Source organism: Siphateles boraxobius, unplaced genomic scaffold (assembly GCF_051911475.1).
Source record: "Siphateles boraxobius isolate OS27281-9 unplaced genomic scaffold, OSU_SipBor_1 5, whole genome shotgun sequence".
Classification (NCBI taxonomy): domain Eukaryota; kingdom Metazoa; phylum Chordata; class Actinopteri; order Cypriniformes; family Leuciscidae; genus Siphateles; species Siphateles boraxobius.
Window position 1 is genome coordinate 4,417,796 of NW_027509141.1, and position 23,186 is coordinate 4,440,981.

The following is a 23,186-nucleotide window of genomic DNA, read 5'->3' on the forward strand; positions in this document are numbered from 1 at the left end:
TCAAAAGATACACTGAGCAAAAAAAAATGGATGGCTTAATCTGTCACTCTGGATAAGTTCATATGGATAGGAGCCCATGTTGGCCCTATGTGTCCACTGTCATACTAAAATGAAGATGAAGTGTTTTTACTTTGTACACAGTTGAATCCTGTTCTAAGACAAACTGCAGGAGACACAGAGCACTGCATTATATCTGTCTCCCTCTCACCATTCTGTGCGCAGAAACACACCACACAAACAACCGGCTGTTTTAAAGTGCCCCTATTATGCTGTTTTAAAGGTTCCTAATGTTGTTTTGGCGTCTCCTGCAACAGGTTTACATGCATCACAGGTAAAAAAAACACTTTAATTTTCTCATAATATCCATTGCAGCATCAGCTCTTTTCTCTCAGTGTCTGAAACGGTTCGATCAAGGATTCAGTCTCTCTAAACCCCGCCTCTCTGAGAGCTGCTCTGCTCTGATTGGTCAGATGGCCCAGTCTGTTGTGATTGGTCGATCGTGTCAGAAACTAAACACTCATTATCATATCTGAGTTTCAGTTCCTGATCTTCCTCAGCTCTTGATACACAGTGATACGAACGATAACGATGGCGTCGGTTTTACCGTATCAATCTCATCAAAGTGGATTTGCTTCGTCAGCAGAAAACAGCGTCTTCTCCACATGAACAACACAAACCAAACTCTTCCAGTCTCAGATAAACAACAGTGTTTGAGGGTCAAAGTAGATGTTGTTCACGGCAGCCGATGAGGAACATAGACTGACATTATGCAAATCTGTTACAAACCTACTGAGATTCAGCAGGAAGTGAGACTGGAATTACTGACGACTCGTTTCAGTTCAGAATCACTTCTTTCTTTTGAGAGACAAAAACTCAATTTATCTGCACTTTGAAACTTTGCAGATCTTTTACATTCACAAACAGCTCTATTACACACCACATGAAAGGGAATATCAGAAAAAAGTAGCACTTTAGAATACAATGCTGTTTTCTCCACGGAAATGAAGTCAGCTTTGAGGCAACTCCTGCAACTCAAGGCACAAACTGCTGCTCGTTTCAACGACGGCCGAGTGAAACGTCAGTCTATCAAACTGGATGAAAGCGTCTCGAAGCCCATCAGACTCCTGACTCAAGAGGCTTCGAGTGCGAGCTGCGGTCCAGCATTAGAAGCGTCTCTTCCCACACAGTCTGGCTCGACGGAGAGCTCACACCTCGGGAAAACTGCAGATGAACCGTGGGCAGCGCTGAGAGCTTCTATCTCTGTCTGATTCTTACGGTTGTCACACCTAAACCGAATGAAAGTGAAAAAACAACAACAACAACACCTGTTTATATCAGAAGGAATAGTGATGCCCGTAAAATCATCTATAATTTGTTTTTATAACTAACTTAAATTCCCCCTATGGTGAAGATCCAGCTTTTATTGTTGTTTATATGTCTGTGTGGTGTTTTTAATATGCTTTAAGACAAACCATGTGTAAATTCATAAGTCGACAGCATTGCTGAGTATTTTCTCCTTAAAACTGCAGTGAACCAAAGACAGTCTCAAAAACACAGTTTGAAATCGCTGGTGTTTCTGATGTCACAAACTACCATGTAACCAATCAGATCAACGTGTGATCGTCAGCGAGTGGATCTCTAAATGTGAGTGAGTGAGTGGAGGCGGGGCTCATTTGCATATCCATAGAACCGCGCATACTAAATGAGGCAAGGGTGTAGAGTTACATTCAAGATATTTTAAGGCATGAAGACATTCTTTAAGGAAAAAAAATTCTAATATGTAATTTTGGTGATCAAAGATGATTTAAGGGAGGAAATGATTGACTAAAGGGGGACTTTGATAATTATATTGATTCGGCAATCCTATAAGATTATTGCAAATCACACTGTACAACATGGGAGTACGACATCTATGTAGACTGTACAATGATGACACCTACTTAATAGTCAGCTACTGTGTGTAAGTGTGTGTGTGTTTGTGTGTTTGTGTGTGTGTGTGTGTGTGTGTGTGTGTGTGTGTGTGTGTGTGTGTGTGTGTGTGTGTGTGTGTGTGTGTGTGTGTGTGTGTGTGTGTGTGTGTGTGTGTGTGTTTAATGTATTTGTAATAATTTTAAGAAACACTGAATATGAATGGAATTAATTTCTAATAAATGTTGGTTTAAAGCACTTAATTCATGTCATTTTCCTGTTTCCTGTCATGACCTAATCTAAAGTGAGAAATAATTACTGTTATTAAGTTATATAAGTTTATGCATTATCTAACTCTTTACATTTGAGCGAATTAAACAATAACAATTTGTTAATTACAGTGACAAGGAATTAAAAATGTGCTATTGGTATATAGGTATATAGTGCTATTGGTATATAAATGTTTTGCAGTTATTAAACTATTAATTAACTAATTGTTTGCAAATTATTTGTAAGTACTTTATTACACAATACTTAGAATAAAGTGTCAACCATTTATTATTTGATAAGATTCTAAGGCTGGACTTGTTCTAGTAACAGTAATTCTGACCTTTGAAACGCATCAAAACAGTATTAAATGCAGTGTTGTGTTTTGCTGGTGTGGTTAAATATTCTCACAGTGTGTGTGTGAGGGAACCACATCCTCCTCCAGCTAAACTCGTCTTTACCAAACAATGCAGCTCCTCTCTCACCAGTTCAAACATCCACAAGAGAAGCGTTCATGTCGGTCTACAAGAAATCCAAAAGATTGACTCTGTGCTGCGTATTATGCGTATTAATGTAAAGCACTTATATAACAGCTCAGTATCACATGTACAGTGTCAGTAGCGAGCAGAAGATGTTTCTCAGTGCTGTCAGACTGAACCCAGACGGTGTGACGCAGGTCAGCTGTTCGTGTCTTACTGTAGCAGAGCAGAATCCAGGTCAAGCCTGTTAGTTTCTGCAGCTGAAGCACAAGTCAGGGTCAGAGCGCCATTGCCGTGGTTACCACCCAGAGGCACAGCATCACTGACGGGGTTGCCGGGCGGACGGGGAGGATGTTGCCATAGTTACCCCTCCGGATGCTGAGGGGTTGCCGGACGGATGGGGAGGCTGTTGCCATGGTTACCCCTCCGGATGCTGGGGAGGATGTTGCCATGCAGAGAGACTAGAAACACAGGAGAGCCAATCGGAGGTGAGCGACGAGGAACACACACCAGGCATCCCTCTCTTTATAAGTTGTTTTGAAAAATCCATCATGGGATCAATGTTTCATTTATAAACACATATTAAGAATATCACACACATAACAACATAAATAGAGACGATATAATTAGAACAGATGTCCCATAACAAACGCACTCACGCGCTATTTCAGCAAGTTCCCGCAGACGCTCAAGAGTTCAGCATGCGTGGTGTACGTGTGTGTGACAGCTGGACTTTGAATCATTGCTGCTTCCATAAACACAACAACAATAACCAAAAACTTCTTATGGGAAGCGAGCACTCATTCCCGCAGCAGAACCCCTCGCGTGCGCGCGCATCGTCATCCCGCCCGCTGACGGAACCCACAACTTTTGTTACTGAAAGTCATTCGTATTTCGTAAAGCAATATATTTTTTTCAAGACTTTTATCCTGCTTAAACTATAGCATTACGATTAGAATAACAATCTATTCCCAAAGAAAACCAAAAAACAAAATAAAGTCTTCTTTGCAGGGGCAAAAACTTTGCAGGCATGTGACCCCCATGCTTTCACACACACACACACACACACACACACACACACACACACACACACACACACACACAGAGAGAGAGAGAGAGAGAGAGAGAGAGAGAGAGAGAGTGAGAGAGAGAGAGAGAGAGAGAGAGAGGATGTAAATGTGAAGGAATGTGCACGCGGATGGTGACAGTTCAAAGCATGAGGAGAAAAATCACCAGTGTAAACCAGCTTTCATTTTGGAAGTCAATTTTTGGCACATTCCTTACCTACAAAAGAGCTAGCATGTAGCCTACACCATTCTTTTCCATGATGAAAGAAAGAAAGAAAGAAAGAAAGAAAGAAAGAAAGAAAGAAAGAAAGAAAGAAAGAAAGAAAGAAAGAAAGAAAGAAAGAAAGAAAGAAAGAAAGAAAGAAAGAAAGGTTCATGTTTTCACACTGGATGGGGTAAGTTGTCACGAAAGCCTGCGATTAAATGGATAGATAGCTCACCTAAAGAGGGGAATTCTGGCTTTGTCTTCTGTGGAGCACAACACGGGGATTTATGAAGAATGCGCTAATATTTACTGTAGCAATGTTCAGGGAAGAAGGAGGCGGGAACTGGCGAACATTTAAACATACTTTATTAAAATAAAACAAACAAACTTCGCGGACGACTGCTGGCTAAAATAAAACACAAATACAAAAAACACAAAACTCAACTAAAACACAGGCCTGTTCCTCTCTCGATCATCAACGTCGTCGCTCCTCCTTTATGCTTCCGCTCCTCCGTGAGAGATGCGAGACCGGTGTGCTTCACAGGTGTTGCTCATTAGCAATCGCACCACCGGCCTCGCGCCGTTCTCTCACGTCCCTCGGCCGTCCTGTTCGCCACATTTACATTTAATAAAACTGAATTAAATATGTGGTTGTAGTATGTAAATATGTGTGTGTGTGTATGCATATTAGGTGTTTAGATGGGATTTAAGTCAACTCACCTTTACCGTGTTACATCATATTATATTAGGCCGTAATGCAATTACTGGAGTTCGCTGGTAAGGAACTAGTAAACACTAAACACTCTCTCTCTGGGTGTTTTGAAAGCATTTTAAATGGTTTCCCTTTCGTTACACATCTGGAGTCACATGGGAATGATTTAGAAAGCATGTTCAGAACAGAATGAAGTGTTTAATTTCACACTCAGATGTCAGCGAGTCCAAGAATGCTCGTTTACATCAGTAACGCTATCGACAGAGATCTGATGTGACTCCCAGAATCTCTGCTGAGAAAGGATCATTTTGAAAAGAGATTATGGCATTTTCAAGATTATAATTTAGTCACACAGGTTTGGAAAGACACTTTGGGTGTCCTGTCCCTTTAGATAGTAACAGCCATGACATCACCATCACTGTTACATCACTGAAGCAAATAACAGTGTGTTGAACATCATGCGAGCCGAGTAGAGGCTGAAGGAGAGCAGGGAAATGTCAAGAGCTCTGTTTTCATGCTCTCTCTTCATGAGTTGTCATGGGCTTGTTAACAAATTGGCAACACAAACTAGGTCATGATGTAAAATTGATTAGTTGTGGTCCAGTTTTTAAATGTTTCATCACATTGATCTGTGTCCATAATTGCCCATGAAAAGAGTCTCTTTTATCTGATTGCTTATTGTGATATCAATCAAAATCAAATTCTCTTCTCGATTTCAGAACCAATATGAAAACGAGGAAGTGAAGTTAACTAGAACGTCCCCAGAGCAACTGTAGCGGTAAGTAACGCGCATTAAAGAGAGAAAGTGACTCCTTCTCTGAGGACTTGTAATGGAGACCAGTCGATATTTAGAAATATTGTATTACAGATGCAATCGATTGCGGTCGGCGCATAAACACTGTTTAAAGTCTTCAGTGTTTGCCGGGACTCCTGGGAATGAAGTCAACAACATCAGGAGGATACAATAGGACTGAACTGCAAAGTGCTTTATGATTGATTTTTCAAGCACTTTAAACGTATAGAATACAAAATATTGATGGCCTGGTACTGTAAGCAGACACAACAGCAATAGTGTTTACATGTAGCATTAAATATGCATAAGTACTGAGTTCAAGAGGGTAATCAGTTTCCTTTCCCTGTCTTTCAGGCCAGTTGCTAAAGAGACTGGAGGGATGAATATGGAATAATAATTTAAATAATGGCATCAACACTGATTTGGTTTAACTTGTCACCCTCACAGGACTTGTGTGTTCACTAGGAGTGTAACGACACCCTCATGTCACGACTCGATACATATCACGATACCGAACTCACGATACCATATTATTGCGATACTCCAAGACATATGATAAAAGGTTAACAAAAAGTGACTGTTGATTAAAATGCTAAATTCAGTGTTACATTGTGTGTGTAAATGAATCAGTTTAGACTTGGTCCTGAAACCCAAAGCACAGGACAATAGAGACACCAGAATAACAATATTCATGATTCTGAAGCTGAAAATACAGAATTATTTTAGACGAATATGCTTTCACTCTTTCACTGACTAGATATATTTAAAATAATATAGGCCACATTTTACACAAATATTCCCCCAATGCATTATTATAAATTATTTTCCACATAATATAGTAGTTTAATGTAGTACTGACACTAAAACTACAATTTTTATTTTCGGAGATCTATGCACCTTGATGTAACTATCCACGATACATATTGTTGTATTTTTTGAAATGCGATATGTTGAAATATTGAATGATGGGTCTCAATCCACTTCCAAACGAACTCTGGTGCGGTGCGACTGAAATATGAACTCAACACGGACCAAACACATCTAAACAAACCAAAACAGGATGTGATGTCACAGGACGAGACCCTAAAAAGGATGAAACGTTTTTCTCATCATGCGAGCTACGTTGGCCTTCAGTTCTTTCAGCCGATTTTAATTTTGTGTGTGTGATGGACGGATTCCTGACGCTGTTTTGACTCCTGCACATATTTTATAAGCTCTTCACGAGTTTTCAGCTCATCAATACCATGTAGATACAAGCTCATTTAGTCCAGCACACAGCATTATTCTGGATGTTCGGTAAGGGCCATCACAAAATATGTCATTAAAGCAGTTTTTTGTTTTGTATCTTTAGGTTCAGTGTTAAAAATTATGGTGTTAACACTTAGTGAACCAGTACTAGAAGTATCTCTTTTTTTTTTTTGGGTCCGAAGCAAAAGAGTGACCTAAGTGTTAATAGTTTATTGCCTCTGAACACGGCTCAACCTTTGAGACATTTCCACAGAAGAGATAAATATGAATGTGTCCCTGGAAGACATTTTCACCACAAAATGTGGCCAAAATTTAAAGAGAAGAAGAAAGAGAAGGAATAGGTTTTGTGCTTTTGTATACAGTACCTCTGAGTCATAACAATAACTGCTTTTCTGCACAGCAAAACAGTCTTATACGTGCTTGTGTGTCGTGAATGTTTTTGAGAGCGAGGATTGTTCTTGTTTTTCATGATAGATGCAGGAAATAAAGGAAGAGAGTGATCGTGACGGTAGTGTTGCTTAATTATATATGATATACACAAAAGTTTAGGGTCAATAAGATATTTGTTTTCTTAAAGTACAGACATTTATAACGTTTTAAAAGATTTCTTTTTCAAATAAATGCTGTGTTCCCTTTCAAGGGAACTCGCGCTGCGTCGAGAATCGCGACATTGGGGGAATGCCTCCAGCCTAACGCGTCTGAAGCCTGTATGGAACTAGTCCAGTCTTGATTGGTGTTGCGTCATGACGTCATCCGTGACGTCGCATGTGACGGTGAGCGGAAGCTATAAAAGGGAACCGGATCATAACAATGTCAGCTTTCTGTTCTTCAGTGAAGCGCTCTGTGTGACTGTTTGTCTTATTTGGTGTTGTATTGTACATTATCCCTTCCCTATATATATATATATATATATATATATATATATATATATATATAAGCATGGCAGAGAAACAATTCAGACAGTGTGCGTCCCCTTGTCCATGCTTTTTGAGCGAGGGTGACACACTCTCTCTGAGTTGTTTGTCTGGGAGTGGAGCATGCACGGGCAGCGCTCGAGGGCGCTGTCTGTGCTAACTGTGATCTCATGCCCCTGAGAACGCTCCACTCCCGCCTGAGCCTGTTCGATGAGGCAGGCCAGGCACGCGCTCCCGGTGGATCAGGTCCCGCGTCTGTCGAGGCAACGCGTCGCTTGCATTCATGGGGATCGCAGAGGGATCTGGCCGAGGATGTAGAGACGGCTTCGGCCCTTTCTCAACATTCATCGGTCAGTTCTCGTGGTCTCGCTCACGGTTTGGAAGCCCGCCCAGCGGCTTCTTCCACCCATGAACGAGACCCGATGCTCGAATTATCTGCCTCCGAGGAGGTGGATATTTTGAGCATCGATGCAGGAGAATGTGAAGATCTGCCATCACATTCCCCTGCATCAGAGGAGCTGCTGTAGGTTGTGACTAGGGCTGTGGCCAAATTAAATATCGACTGGCCACCAGAAAAGCAGGAGGCGACAGTAAAAAGCAAGCTTGATGAGCGCTTCCTTCAAGCCCGGTCACAGCCTTCGCGCCGGAGCCTCCCGTTCTTTAACGATCTCCACACCGAGGTCTCGAGATCTTGGAACAAGCCTTTCTCCTCTCGACTTTCTAGCCCCAATATAAATATATATATGCATCAATAATGGGGTAGAGAGAGATGGGCTATGGGACGATGCCTCGGGTTGAGGAGACTTTTGCATCTCATCTCTCGCCCGAGGCCGCATCGTCCCTGAGAGCTCCGGCGCTCCCCTCCAAGCCCTGCCGTACAACGTCGGCCTTGGTGGGGAAAGCATATATGGCGGCGGGTTGGGCTGGTGCATGCCTGCACACAATGGGGCTCCTGCAGGCATACCAGGCCGACCTTCTAAAAGATGTGGATGACAGCGGGGAGGTCACCCTCGACCAGACATGGGCAGTATTTCAATTAAATGTGTTTTAAATACGTATTTAATTACTTTAGTGTATTTTGTAATTTGTATTTTGCAGGTGTGGAAAAATTAAAAAGTATTTTGTAACAAAATATTTTGAAGGAGTGCATTTGGAGTATTTCAAATACTTAAATACTTAAGAAAAATCACCATAGTAAATGATTTTGCCATATTTTCGGTCTGATGTTGGCAGTGGCAATGTCCAGGTTAGATGCACGAAAATCACGTGACACCCTGTAGACCGGGCTCCCTCCAAGAAGTGAATGAGTTTTGAACTCTTAAAAGTGGCATTAAGGTAAAGTGTTTTGTGACAAATATACAGTATATATATACACACACACATATTGCACACTGAACGGCATTATAGAGAAAATAATTGTGCCTTATGAGACCAATGCACTGTGTTGTCATTCATAAAAGGACATCATAGGCCCCCCCCCCTATTATGAAACAGCGCGTCTTTCGTAACTCCACTGAAATCTCCATGCTAAGCAAGTAAAGCGTTCACAATATAACGTTCACCATCTGCAGTTTTTACACGTTTTTAAACGTATTACATGAGAAATATTGATATTGATTTTGTATAAAATAATCATCAATCCTATTGTTTTTCAGTAATTGCGTACGCAGCGCGATTCTACTATGGAAAAGGCACACGGGGTCAGGGCAGTTAGAGTCTCGTGTGTAAAACAAACCCACACATATTATGATTAATATGATTAATCATATATATATTATGATTAAAATGGAATTTTGATTTTGTGACGAAAATTCTCGGTCTGTTATTTTTACACAAAAATCGCTGCAAAAGATGCTTTCCAACAGGTTTTATCATAGTTTTTGTCCAACTCCATTGACTTGTATCGGATGTTCTGTGAGGTACAGTATTACTCCGCTGACGGAAATGGGAATGGGGTTGTTTGTATTATTTCTACTAACACAGAAACCGAAAATTCTCGGGACAGCAGCATTTTTCCTCATTTCAATCTTAACCGTTCTATTTCAGCAGAAACGATCTTAAAACAGGGCTTTAAGTGTAAGATACCGAACTTGTCCTTTAAGGCACGAGTAGAGTAACGGTGATAATATGGCTACGTAGCCTTCATCAAACACGTTTTGCTATTAAGGGCAGCCTACCACACCATTGATGTGAACTTAGCTATACATGACATTTACGTCAGAGGGAGCTATTTCAGGCCCTGTAGAGGTTTAGTTAAATGCCCATACTTTTTTATTTTGCTTCTTCGCCATTTTGAATTTACACATTTCTCATATTTGTGTTATTGCTACTATTTGTGTTATTGACCTTTCAGTAATAAAAAAAAAGACTTAAGATTATTGTGGGAGTATTTTTGTATTTTCAAAATACTAATTACTTGTATTTTATTTAAATACATTTTTCACATCAGTATTTTGTATTTTATTTTGTTACATTTTATGAGCCAGTATTTGTATTTTGTAACAAAATAGTTTTTGATGTATTTGTGCCCACCTCTGCCCTCGACGACATTCAAGAGATGCGTCGAGCGACTGACTTGTCTCTCCGTGCTACCAAAGAGACGGCCCTTGCAATTGGCCGTTCTATGGCAGCCTTGGTAGCCACGGAGAGACATTTGTGGCTGAATCTGTCGGGCGTTGGGGACAGGGACAGGTCCTTCCTCCTCGACGCCCCGATTTCGTCTTCTGGCTTCTTTGGCGACGCAGTCAGCACTGTCGTCGAGAGGTTTCAGGAGACGAAACGGCAGTCAGCCGCATTAAAACAGCTTATCCCCCGCCGTCGTTCCAAGTCTTGTGTGGCTGCTGCCCGGGGGCAGCTCCACGAGGCTGCCGCCAGCTCCTCACACCTGCAACAGCAGAGAGAGAGTGTTGCTTCTCGTGCTCCCCCGCAAAAGGCCTGGAGCCAGAGGCAACACTCTCAGCAAAAGCCTTCCAAGCCTAGGACAGATCTGAGGACTGTCATTCAGGCTAGGAAGGCTTTGGCGAAGAGGCCCTGACGTGTTGCGCAGGCCTCTGAGGGTGGTCCCCCCCGCGATCGAGTATCAACAACTCACTCCTTCGCGGAGCCCTCAGGAAATCGATGTTCGCTTCCCGCCGCTAAGAGCACCTCGGGACGCATCGGTTTCCAGCGAACGCATATCACACTGTCCGCCCAAAAATTTGGCGGCCCTGTAGAGTTCGCTTCCTCTCAAGAGGTCTGCAGAAAAATTCAATCGGTTAGCTCCTGCCAATCAAATGCTTCAGGTCACCGATATATCGAATTTAACACCAGAGGCCAGTCCCGAGAGACTGGTACCCCTAGTAGATTATCTAGACACCTGGAAGGGTCTTCAAAATATATCTCAATGGGTCCTGCACACAGTAGAACGAGGGTACAAAATTCAGTTCGAATATCGCCCGCCCAGGTTCAGCGGGGTAGTAAACACACTGGTCAGCCCCGAGCAGGGTCTGGTTATGGAACAGGAAGTTCAGTCCCTCTTAGCGAAGGAGGCCATAGAGTATGCTCCTCCCCAAGAGCGAGAAGCCGGGTTCTACAGCCGGTACTTCATAGTTCCCAAGAAGGATGGGGGATTACGTCCCATTATAGATCTCAGGGTATTAAACCGGTCTCTGAGGAGATACAGGTTCAAAATGTTAACAATACCTATTATCGTGAGTCAGATCAGATCCGAGGACTGGTTTGTCACAATAGATCTAAAAGATGCTTACTTCCACATATCCATCCTTCCACGACACAGTAAGTTCCTAAGGTTTGCTTTCGGGGGAAAGGCTTACCAATACAGGGTTCTTCCTTTCGGCCTAGCATTGTCACCTCGCACCTTCACGAAATACATGGATGCTGCCCTTGCTTCATTAAGACTTCAAGGCATTCGCATCCTCAATTATATCGACGACTGGCTTATCCTGGCACAGTCAGAGGAGATGGCGGTTCAACATCGAGATGTTGTCCTGGATCATCTAAGGTGCTTGGGACTAAGACTCAATGTCAAGAAGAGTTCCTTGGTGCCTCTAACAAAGATTACTTTTCTGGGGGTAATTTGGGACTCAACTACGATGTGGGCACAGCTGTCTCCCGCTCGTATAAATACCATCTTAACTACAATCTCGAGCCTCAGGCTAGGCCAAACCATCATGGTCAAGCATTTTCAAAGGGTGCTGGGTCTCCTGGCGGCAGCGTCCAACGTAATTCCTTTTGGCCTGCGGCATATTAGAGCCCTACAGTGGTGGCTCAGGACCAGAGGGTTTTCCCCGAGGGGGAACCCATTTCGCATTATCAAAGTAAGGCGCAGATGCCTTCGTTCTTTGGTAATGTGGAGGAAACCATGGTTCCTGTCCCTAGGTCCTGTGTTGGGAGCACCATGTCACAGAAAGATTGTGACTACGGATGCTTCTCTCACAGGCTGGGGTGCGGTTATGGAAGGCCGCTACACCAGAGGTCTCTGGAAGGACCACCATCTCTCTTGGGACATCAACTGCCTGGAGATGCTGGCTGTGATTCTGGCTCTCAGACACTTCCTTCCAGACCTCTTAGGCCATCATGTCCTAATTTGGACAGACAATACGTCGGTGGTCTCTTATATAAATCGTCAGGGGGGCCTGAGATCGCGCCCTCTATGCAGATTGGCGCATCAAGTCCTCCTGTGGTCCCAGGGCAAACTTCTCTCAGTCAGAGCGATGTTTATCTCTGGGGTCAGCAATGTGGGAGCAGACATCCTGTCGAGGCAGGGGCTGAGGCCCGGGGAGTGGAGACTCCACCCCGAGTCGGTGGAGCTAATTTGGAAGGAGTTCGGACAGGCGGAAGTGGACTTATTTGCCTCTCACGAGAAAACTCATTGTCCACTATGGTTTTCTCTCTTGCATCCAGCTACCCTGGGGCTGAATGCCATGGTGCAAAAGTGGCCGAGGTTTTGTCTGTACGCATTTCCCCCGATCGCTCTGCTCCCAGGGGTTCTAGAGAGGGTCCGGCGTTACGGGATCAGCTTACTCCTAGTAGCCCCGTACTGGCCGGCCCGAGTATGGTTTTCGGACATCATGGTCCTCCTAGCAGGCCCTCCATGGCAAATTCCGATCAGGAGAGACCTTCTTTCTCAGGCCAGGGGCACAATATTTCACCCTCGGCCGGAGCTATGGAAACTGTGGGTCTGGGCCCTGAGGGGGACCAGCTCATAAATGTTGGTCTCTCAACCGAGGTTGTTGAGACCATTCTAAACTCTAGAGCCCCCTCCACGAGGGAACTATATGCATTAAAATGGAATGTGTTTAACTTATGGTGTAGAGAACTTCATTTGGACCCAGTTAACTGCCCAGTAGCTTCAGTGCTGGAGTTCCTCCAGAGTCGCTTCTCTAACGGACTCTCCTCGTCCACGCTTAAGGTCTATGTGGGGGCCATAGGTGCCTTCCACACGCCTCTAGGGGTGGGCATCTTGGGGAGACACCCACTTATTGTACGGTTTCTTCGTGGAGCTAGGAGGATGAGGTCTGTCATCCAGTCCAGGGTTCCCACTTGGGACCTGACAGTGGTCCTCAAGGGGTTATCCCTGGCACCCTTCGAACCATTGGATGAGGTGTCTGAGAAATGTATGTCCTTTAAAGTAGCCTTCCCGCTTGCCATTACGTCCCTCAAAAGAGTTGGGGACTTGCAGGCCTTATCGGTTGCTCCTTCTTGCCTTGAGTTTGCTCCCGGTAGAGTAAAGGCCATTTTCCACCCTAGACCTGGCTATGTGCCTAAGGTGCCGTCAAATGTAGCACGGTCTATAATTCTTCAGGGTTTTCATCCTCCACCGCATGTGTCGGATGAGCAAGCTAGACAGCATTTATTGTGCCCGGTCCGAGGCCTTGAGGTCTATGTTCATAGAACCTCGGGCTGGTGGAAGTCGGACCAGTTACTTGTATGTTTCGGGTCACCTAAGAGGGGTTCCCCTGTTTCCAAGCAGAGTATCAGCAGATGGATAGTAGAGGCTATATCTTTAGCTTATGAGGCGCGCAGCTTGCCTTCGCCTCTGCTAGTAAAAGCCCACTCAACTAGAGGAGTGGCTTCCTCTAAAGCTTTGCTGTCAGGAGTTTCTCTTCAGGAGGTCTGCGACGCCGCGGGCTGGGCCTCCCCTCACACCTTCATTAGACACTACAGTCTGGATCTGCCCTCTACTCCGGGTTCACAAGTTCTCTTGTCCTAAGTGTGCCAGATTGCTTCCCACCAGGGCGTACTCTCTCAGTGTGGCGCAGTGGGCATTTCGTTCCCCAATGTGTCGATTCTCGACGCAGCGCAAGTTCCCTCGAAAGGGAACGTCTCAGTTTACGACTGTAACACCCTGTAACGTTGCGTCCCTCGGTCACACTTCTAGCGCTCCTGAGAGCGACTTGCTTCGACCAATCAAAAGCTGACTTTGTTATGATCCTGTTCCCTTTTATAGCTTCCGCTCACCGTCACATGCGACGTCACGGATGACGTCATGACGCAACACCAATCAAGATTGGACTAGTTCCATACAGGCTTCAGACGCGTCATGCTGGAGGCGTTCCCCCAATGTGTCGATTCTTCTCAGGGAACGAGGGTTACAGTTGTAACCCGAGACGTTTTTTTTAGCTTTCTATTCATCGAAGAATCCTGAAAAATAAAATGTATCACGGTTTCCTACAGAAATCTAAAGCAGCACAACTGTTTTCAACATTGATAATTGTGGCAAACAGGACGGCCGAGGGACGTGAGAGAACGGCGCGAGGCCGGTGGTGCAATTGCTAATGAGCAACACCTGTGAAGCACACCGGTCTCGCATCTCTCACGGAGGAGCGGAAGCATAAAGGAGGAGCGACGACGTTGATGATCTCTCACGGAGGAGCGGAAGCATAAAGGAGGAGCGACGACGTTGATGATCGAGAGAGGAAAAGGCCTGTATTTTAGTTGAGTTTTGGTTTTTGTATTTGTGTTTTATTTTAGCCAGCAGTCGTCCTCGAGGGGCTGCTGGCTGTTATGTTTATTTTGGGTAAGCCAGCAGTCGTCTGTGAGGGGCTGCTGGCGGTATTTTAGTTTGTTTGTTTTATTTTAATAAAGTATGTTTAAATGTTCGCCGGTTCCCGCCTCCTTCTTCCCTGAAAATTGCTACACTGGTGCCGAAACCCGGGAAGAGGGAGGAACGCGCTGTCAGAGAGTCCTCGCCGCTGTGGGTAATCCGCGGTGCCATCGAGCATGGTGCACGAGTCGCCGCCGCTCGCCGTGGGCCTGAGCCTGCTGCCATCCGCCAGAAGGGGAGGAGCAGGGAGCGGGGGACTCGCGGCCATGGACGCACGAGGCGGTGCGCTGGAGTGAGTTGCCGGTGGGACGGTCGAGCTCGCTGCCGGCCGCCTGGATATTGGAGGGGCCGTGGGCCGGAGCCTGCAGCCGTCCACCAATGAAGGGGAGGAGCAGGGAGCGGGGGACTCCTACCGTCTGCCCAAGGCACCCGAGGAGCCGTCGCTGTCCACCGGGCGGCGGAGGAGCGTCGAGCCGTCCACCGAGGGCTACCCAGCGTCACCGCCAGGCACCGCGGAGAAGATCGCCCAGCTGGTGGAGGACCAGATTGCAGCGTGTTGTGGGAACCGGTCCAAGTTTTTTTTTTCCTCTCTCCCCTCTCTCGATCTGTCGCTCCTCATGCTTCCGTCTCCGTTTCTCTCGGCTTGTCGGTCCATACCCCCAGGGATCGCCGCTGCCGGGGGAGGGAGTAGTCAAGGGCTCGGGTGTACCCGCCAGCCTGTGAGGGGCGATGGGGGTATGTGGCGAACAGGACGGCCAAGGGACGTGTGAGAACGGCATCTCTCACGGAGGAGCGGAAGCATAAAGGAGGAGCGACGACGTTGATGATCGAGAGAGGAACAGGCCTGTATTTTAGTTGAGTTTTGGTTTTTGTATTTGTGTTTTATTTTAGCCAGCAGTCGTCCGCGAGGGGCTGCTGGCCGTTATGTTTATTTTGGGTAAGCCAGCAGTTGTCCGTGAGGGGCTGTTGGCGGTATTTTAGTTTGTTTGTTTTATTTTAATAAAGTATGTTTAAATGTTCGCCGGTTCCCGCCTCCTTCTTCCCTGAAAATTGCTACAATAATAATCATAAATGTTTCCTGAGCATCAAATCATCATATTATACTGATTTCTGAAGGATCATGTGACACTGAAGACTGGAGTAATGATGCTGAAAATTCATTTCAAAATATATTCACAAAGAAAACAGCTATTTTAAATTGAAATAATATTTAACAATATTACTGTATTTTTGATCAAATAACTGCAGCCTTGCACTGTTAAAAAAGATTTGACTAAAAAATGCTTTTTCAGTCTTTCAAAATGTCACGTTTAATTCAATGAGTTACCTGCCATTTCTTCGATTATTTGTGAAATGTATCAGCAATTTATGAGTGAAAATTATGAAAATATTTTGTGGTGAACATGAAGAGACGTCTTTCAAAAACATTTACAAAATCACACAAGCTCGAACCTTTTGAAAGGTATAGTGTACTAATATATAATATTGTATATTCATATAATATTGTATAATATTGCCATATTTATGAATTATATATGTATTTAGCTATATAATCAAATTAATATTTGATTACAATAATCTATAAAAGGTAATGTTCAAAGATTGTTCAAAGCATACAATCTTAAATCATGCTAAAAAAGACGTATATCATCTACCCACCACCAGTAAGCGAGGCTCGTGTGATAATGAGAAAGAGCGAGGGATTCCTCTGAGACGGATAAAAAAGCCACAGGTTGATGAAAGCGAGCTCTCAAGTCTGACTCTGAACACAGAGAGACGAGTGACTAAAGCATCAGACACTCAATCCACTTCCACAGGGTCAGACAAAGAGAACAGGAGTTACAAAACTACACTTACTACATCTTTATGTGCCACTGCAGCTCAGCAAAACGCTTTTACACAAATGCATTCGGGGTGCCTGACAGTGACTATATATTATATAAACATATTAAATAATGAACTATGTCTTCTGTGAATGCTTTGAAACTCAGTCCCACTCTACACAGCTTGCTTGAAGTGCATGCAACACATTTTGGCTGCAGTTGAAGGATTTGGGAAGTAACACACTAGATACTTGACACTGTTGTAAAACTAATCAAATCTAAGCAGTCCGAGGCAAACAACAGCTGTCATGACTGTAATACAAGTATTAATTCACCAGCTCAATGAATAATCTCTGTCTTCACCTCAGCAGAGGAACATAAGGAGCACGCTCAGCTTCATTTTGGGAAAGTATATGGGACACTCTCCTTTTATTTACACCACATCTGAGATAGCAGAATTATGTTATTGCCAAATGCATTTGATATATGCATATGAATCACCTTGATTTTAAATAAAAGACATACAACTTTATTGCATTTTTTATTGCAAGTGGTGGATCGCAATTATTGTCAGATTAGCTAACATAGTTCATCTACAGTACGGGACTTGCTATACTGCAAATACACACACAACACACTGCTGTGAGCGAGTAAGACAAGCTGCTGTACAAAATAGAGCACATGATCAAGTATTTAAAGGTTGAGCACGCAAGCTCATTGGCTACTGATACAGCAGGAACCAATCAGAGAAGGATGTGATTACAACCAGATTGAGTTAAAGACCGATCATTCTGTGCAATCTAGAGTTTCGTGGCAGAACTTTGTATTGCAGGTTCATTATGTGTTCTTCAAATGTGTAGGCTAATTATAAATATATTTTAAAGGTGGGGTATGTGATTTGGAAAACGACCGTCAGATTTTGAAAATATACAATTCAAATGGTCCTACCTTCCTTCCTCCAACGCTGGCCCTGACTCCACCCATTTGAAGAACATGGACGCGCAATCATGTGCGAGCGAAAACTCAGATGCGCAAGAGATTGTAATGACGATTTACTACTAATCATGGAACCGGCTTTACTGACGAGATGCGCATGCATCACGAGCTTTGAGTGCGCACGAAGGGGGTCGTGCACGCTGGGGGGAGGGGGGTGTGGTACGACCGTTTGATTGACGAACTTACTGTCCAATGATTCCAGGTGGTCTTGGAAATGATTGGCTGGAGTTTTTCGAGTCCTGCCCGTTCCACAGATGATTAAATTGCTTAATTTTCATTTCAGTGCTTCTAACTGAGTGGCTTTAAGTGGGTTAGGAATAGGATTTCAAGTTATTTTGGAAAAAATGGACAAAAAAGAGAATCACACACCCCACCTTTAATAGATGGAAATTGAAATGACATTAACGTACATTTTACCATAGTTTATCATATCAAAACATTTGGCAGCACACTTTAATCATATTTCAAAGACAACAGAAGTAATACTTAAATTACATATAAAGATGTACGTCCTACTTAATGTATGTAATGTGAGTCCTACTTAAGTGGCTCAAAAATAATTCTTAAAGTCCCCCCTAGTCAATAATTGTATCCCTTAAAACTCATCTTTGATCACCAAAATGACATATTTCAAAAAATATTCCTTAAAAAAACAAGTATTTATGCCTTAAAATAGCTTGAATGTAACTCAAACCCTCATTTAGTATGCGCGGTTCTATGAACATGCAAATGAGCCCCGCCTCCACTCACACACTCAGCTTAGAGATCCACTCGTTGACGATCACACGTTGATCTGATTGGTTACAAGGTAGTTTGTGACGTCAGAAACACCAGCGACTTCAAACTGTGTTTTTGAGACTGTCTTTGGTTCACTGCAGTTTTAAGGAGAAAATACTCATGACTTATGAATTTACACATGGTTTGCCTTAAAGCATATTAAAAACACCACATAGACATATAAACAACATTAAAAACTGGATTTTAACCACAGGGGGACTTTAAGATCAAACCTTATAAAGGCCCGATATTGTCAAAACTGAAATTTCCTGGCTTTTTTCATGATAACTGAGGTCTAGGGTCTATGAAACTAGCATATAAGTTTCAAAACAGTCGATCCACAGATAAATGCACACAGCCTGCATAAAGTAGCTGTCTTTTCACAAACTGTTGTGACTTCCGTATAAATGTGATGTCAGAACTACTCAGTCACCGCCTTCAGTCTCCACCCCCCCAAATGGTGGGTCACTCAGAAAACAACAGGCCAATCAGAAGAGAGGCTCATGAATATTAAGTAGACAGGCCAAAATCGCGCTGTTCTTGACAGATCTCCTGAGAAAGCAGCTGTAAACATAGCCTATATTGAGATGGTTTTTACTTATATCGCAAATATATATTCTTAAGGACATCAAAACCTAAAATAAAACTTCAGAAAATACAATATGGGATCTTTAATATAAATTTCAACTATAGCCTAATACATTTTAATTCAATTGTAAATAACATGCAATTAACTGTGCGAAAACATTACATTCAATTCACACTACAGTATATTCTTTAAAAGTATATTATTTAAATAGGTGCTCTTTTCTTTTTTAAAGTATGCAAAAGTGTACTTCATTTTCAGAAGGATTTGAAGACATTTACTCTACAAAACATTTAAATAATCAGTCATATTTCACTATATCCCGTATGCTAAGGATGAAAATCTATAATGAACATGGGCAATCCTGATAGTTGAAGCCATACAAATCACTTGTGTGTTGTTGTTTTTCACTAGTGTGTAAATGAGAGCTCAATCACAGGGGACTGAATGAGCCCTGACTCATGACCTCTCTATGAGTGTGTTGTTTTTCTCTCAATCCCTCGTTCTCGCGCTTGCTTTGATGTGTGGGAGAGCGACAGCTTCATCCGTCCTGCTGGGCATCAGCATGCTGCCATAATTACCTCACAGAATGAGGGAAAATCTCTCCGTTCCAAATGCAAAACATCTCTTTTCCAAGCCGTATGGCTTAACGTATGATGCGTCTCAATGACTTTTCTCTGATATTTGTGCATGCACCAAAAAGACTGGCCTGTTCTATGCAATGTATTTATTTAGGAGGCTTCTCATACAGTTAGAGGTGGATCAAGTCTGCGTGTTTTTTCAATGCGCATATTTTGGTGTTATTCAGTTCTGCAAGCATTTAGGTCAATGCGTGAATCATTCATAAAGACTCTTGCATCAGTCAGGAGCGCATGGATGATGGCTCTTAACTGGACTCCCTGAGGGCAACTTCAAATTAGCATGGCATGGAGATGAAAAAGCAAAACATAGGGTTGAATCATGGCATATGGGGCTCCCTATGGAGGTCAGTAAACCCAACCCCCCACCAAACACACATGACCTTATGGGATATTCTTTGCTTCTCAACTGGTTTTGTTTCAGGACTCACTTACATTGGCCATCAAGTGGCGACCTAATGAGTAACCAAAATAGATATAAGTAAACAAAGATACCCTTAAAAACTGTCTTATATCCAGAGGGTCTGTTCTTTCTTTTGATATATTATGTGTTCAAATACTCTTGCAACATATGAGGAGATATGAAATGCGATTCCAAACAGATTTTTACAGATGTGTCTCTGGACGCTCTGACTGCTCAAATCAGGGCCGAAGTGGGACTAGTTTTCAGCCCTGGAGTTTCATACCTTAGACCGGCCCACTTTAGTTCCCGACCCACTATATTAAAATACTGTAATTAAACCCTCAGTATATAAGTCTGCAATAGTGCACTGTTCTGTACAGCCTTGTAATTCATTGTATTTTTCAAAATATAATTGTCTATTCAGTGCAATAGCCGTACATAAATACAAAGGTCCCAAAAGTGATCTGGGTTCGGGGGCATATTATTTTTCCACTGTCATTGGCAAAGAACATGTATATCTGTGTTAAATAGGAATCCATTGTAATAAAGTTATTCTCCTTCTGGGCACAGTATGCAATAGGCTATTGCTCTTCCTGCTCTCCTCTCTCATCTCCATCTCCTTCTCTCATTCTTCTTCTCTCAGTCTCTTTATCTTTAGGTTACCTGTAAATCTCCCCTTCCCGAAGCTGAGCTTTGATTGATACAGTCTTTGCAAACTGATTATTTATTTCGGTCGTTTAAAACTTCTATCGTAAAACAGCTGTTTAGTTTAGTTCCACTTGCTAATCTCTTGAAGCGTCGTGTTGGGATTCGCGCGCGGCCACGGCTCGCGCTTCTGTTAACATAAATCCCGCTTGCTTTGATCAGTCATCTCAAACATTTTGCCATTGCCGACGAGCGGTGTTGAGTAGCTACTGAAGCAGCTCAGATTATGAGGTCGGTTATCGTCGCGATATGCGAATCATTGCAGCACCAAATTAGAGTATTAGGCAATTATTTCACAAAGTTCATTATACACCCAGAAAAATGACCGAGGTCCGGACCTCGGAGAACACAATGGTGGGTACGGCCCTGAGGCTATTTGGCCGCTTGAGTTTCTAGAGATGTTTTATTATTCTGGCCTTTTCAGCGCCGCCTTTGCGCCTATTATCCATGTTTTGCATCTCTTATTTTTGTTCGCACATCTCTAACAACTGACTTTTTTTTTGTGGGGCTGCGAGAAAATTATAATAAAAAAATAGTGGTGCTGCGCTGAGACTGGAGCATTCAACCCAGTGCCATGACAACACCGGCCCTCCTGGCCAATTAAACAGACCGGCCCACCGGGCATTCTCCCGGTGCTCCCGATTAGCCAATCCGGGCCTGGCTCAAATCAGATTTCAAACTGTCTTTGCATTACACAACGATAATGTCAAAACTTTTGACAGAAATGCTGGTAAACGCAAGAGTTCTGCACCGAAACTCGACACGGCGTCATTTGGAGAACGAGACGATGCACCTCCATTTTCCCTGCATTTTCCTTTTCCACACATGAGTTCACCTTCACTGTTTCTAAAGCAACCCATGCAGAGAGTTTGGTTCCAGTGTGTCTGGACTGGACACACAATCTTATTTGATCACTTGCTCTGAATTGTGTGGACAGTCTGTAAAAAAAAAATTTGAATGCAAGTATAATGTCTAAAGTGGACATTCGAAATAAAGTGTAACCTTTCTTTTACCATGGTTTTGGAGGATCAGTCCACGCTGGCATCTGTATAATTTGGCTCGCTCCTTGTGAAAAGAGTTTGAATGGATGCCCTAGACATCAATGCCAAAAGACATGAAAACTATTCTCCTCCCTTTTTGATGTTTATTTTTCTATCCTAAATCCTATGAATGATTATTAAATTGCATTTTATTATTTGCATTTAACTGTATTTTCCCCTGCTGTCTGCAACATTAACTCTTTTCTATCATAGAGATGCACCGATATTACATTTCTCAGCTGATACCAATAGCCGATGATTAGCCGATACATCGGTGCATCTCTAACATAACCCATTGTTCTGGTTTGTTTTGCATCCCTTGGTTTTTCCTGACTGATGTGCAGGAGATTTTACGGTCCAGTCTTTTCCCGTCGTCTTGTTTCTCGAGAGCTGTTGGCGTTTGAGCTAATCTGCTCTCTGGCGGCGTGTGCAAATGTCGATTTAATGAAGTGTGGAGCATCTTGAGTGATGGCTACAGTTCATAATCTCTCTGCTCTCTCAAGCCTGCTTTTGCAAGCTGGTCAGCGCAAAAACACACTCACACTTTCTCTTTCAAGCTCCAGCTTTAGCTTCAAGCGGAGGCCCCGCCTTCCACTGTCACTCATCCGAACCGGCCAATGGGAGTGAGGCGTTTCGGTGGCATCGGGGAAATCTCTGGATGGTATGGAGTAGGAGTAAAACTGGAGAAGCCAGTAACTGGAGTTTGACTACAAGGGAGTGTATTCAGTTTTACAAACACTGCTGTCAGCATGACAGATTACAGTTATTTCAGAGCGGAGGACTGTAGTGTGACGCAGCAAAACTTCCATTTACTTCACCCTACAAAGACCAAAAAAATAATACAAATGAATGCAAAGACATTCACTGCCCCGATCACGTTTGACATATTACGCACTGGAAAGTTTCTTGTTTACTTTAGTGTTTTAGGATCATAAAATAAAATTTACATTAAAAACAAACAAAATAATACAATCAGCTGACTATATCATAAATTGTGTTAGGGATGTTTAATACTTTGTTAATATAAAAATATCAAAAGGACTTCTATGAAAAACATCTCATGTTTGCTGAGTTGAGTTTTGGGAAAAATTACTTTTATGAAACAGATTTAGGATTAACTGATTTAATAAGGACATTTGTCAGTAGTGTTCTTATTTCTTTTAGCTAACTTATAGTTAGGTGAATACACATATCAGGCAAAACACAATCATATATTTGTTTGAAATTATATTATATGAAATTAGAAAGATGATGCATTTTTTGTATTTTATTGATCAAGTTTTTGGTAGTCTAACACTTAGACATTATAGACATTTTACTAACTATAAAGGCTGATTTATACTTCTGCGTCGTTGTCCGCATTGATGTGCAATTACACACGCAGAGGGAGCATGTGAATCTCGAGGGAGGGGCTCTAGCAGACCAATCACAGCGCTTGCGTACGCGTAGAATTGACGCGTTTGACATTTTTGGAGAGGTACACGTCTGGTACACGCCGAAGGGTACGCGCGCTACACACAGCCGACGACGTAGCCACGGGCTGAGTTAAGTAACTGTGCAACTACATGTCAGCTAACTCT

The 23,186-nt window shown here is 43.1% G+C and overlaps 1 protein-coding gene across 1 annotated transcript in view; it reads right to left on the reverse strand.

Annotated features, from left to right (window-relative positions):
- Nucleotides 1-23,186, reverse strand: part of phactr3b (phosphatase and actin regulator 3b) — a 107,151-nt gene that overhangs the window by 73,943 nt on the left and 10,022 nt on the right. The window lies entirely within an intron of this gene.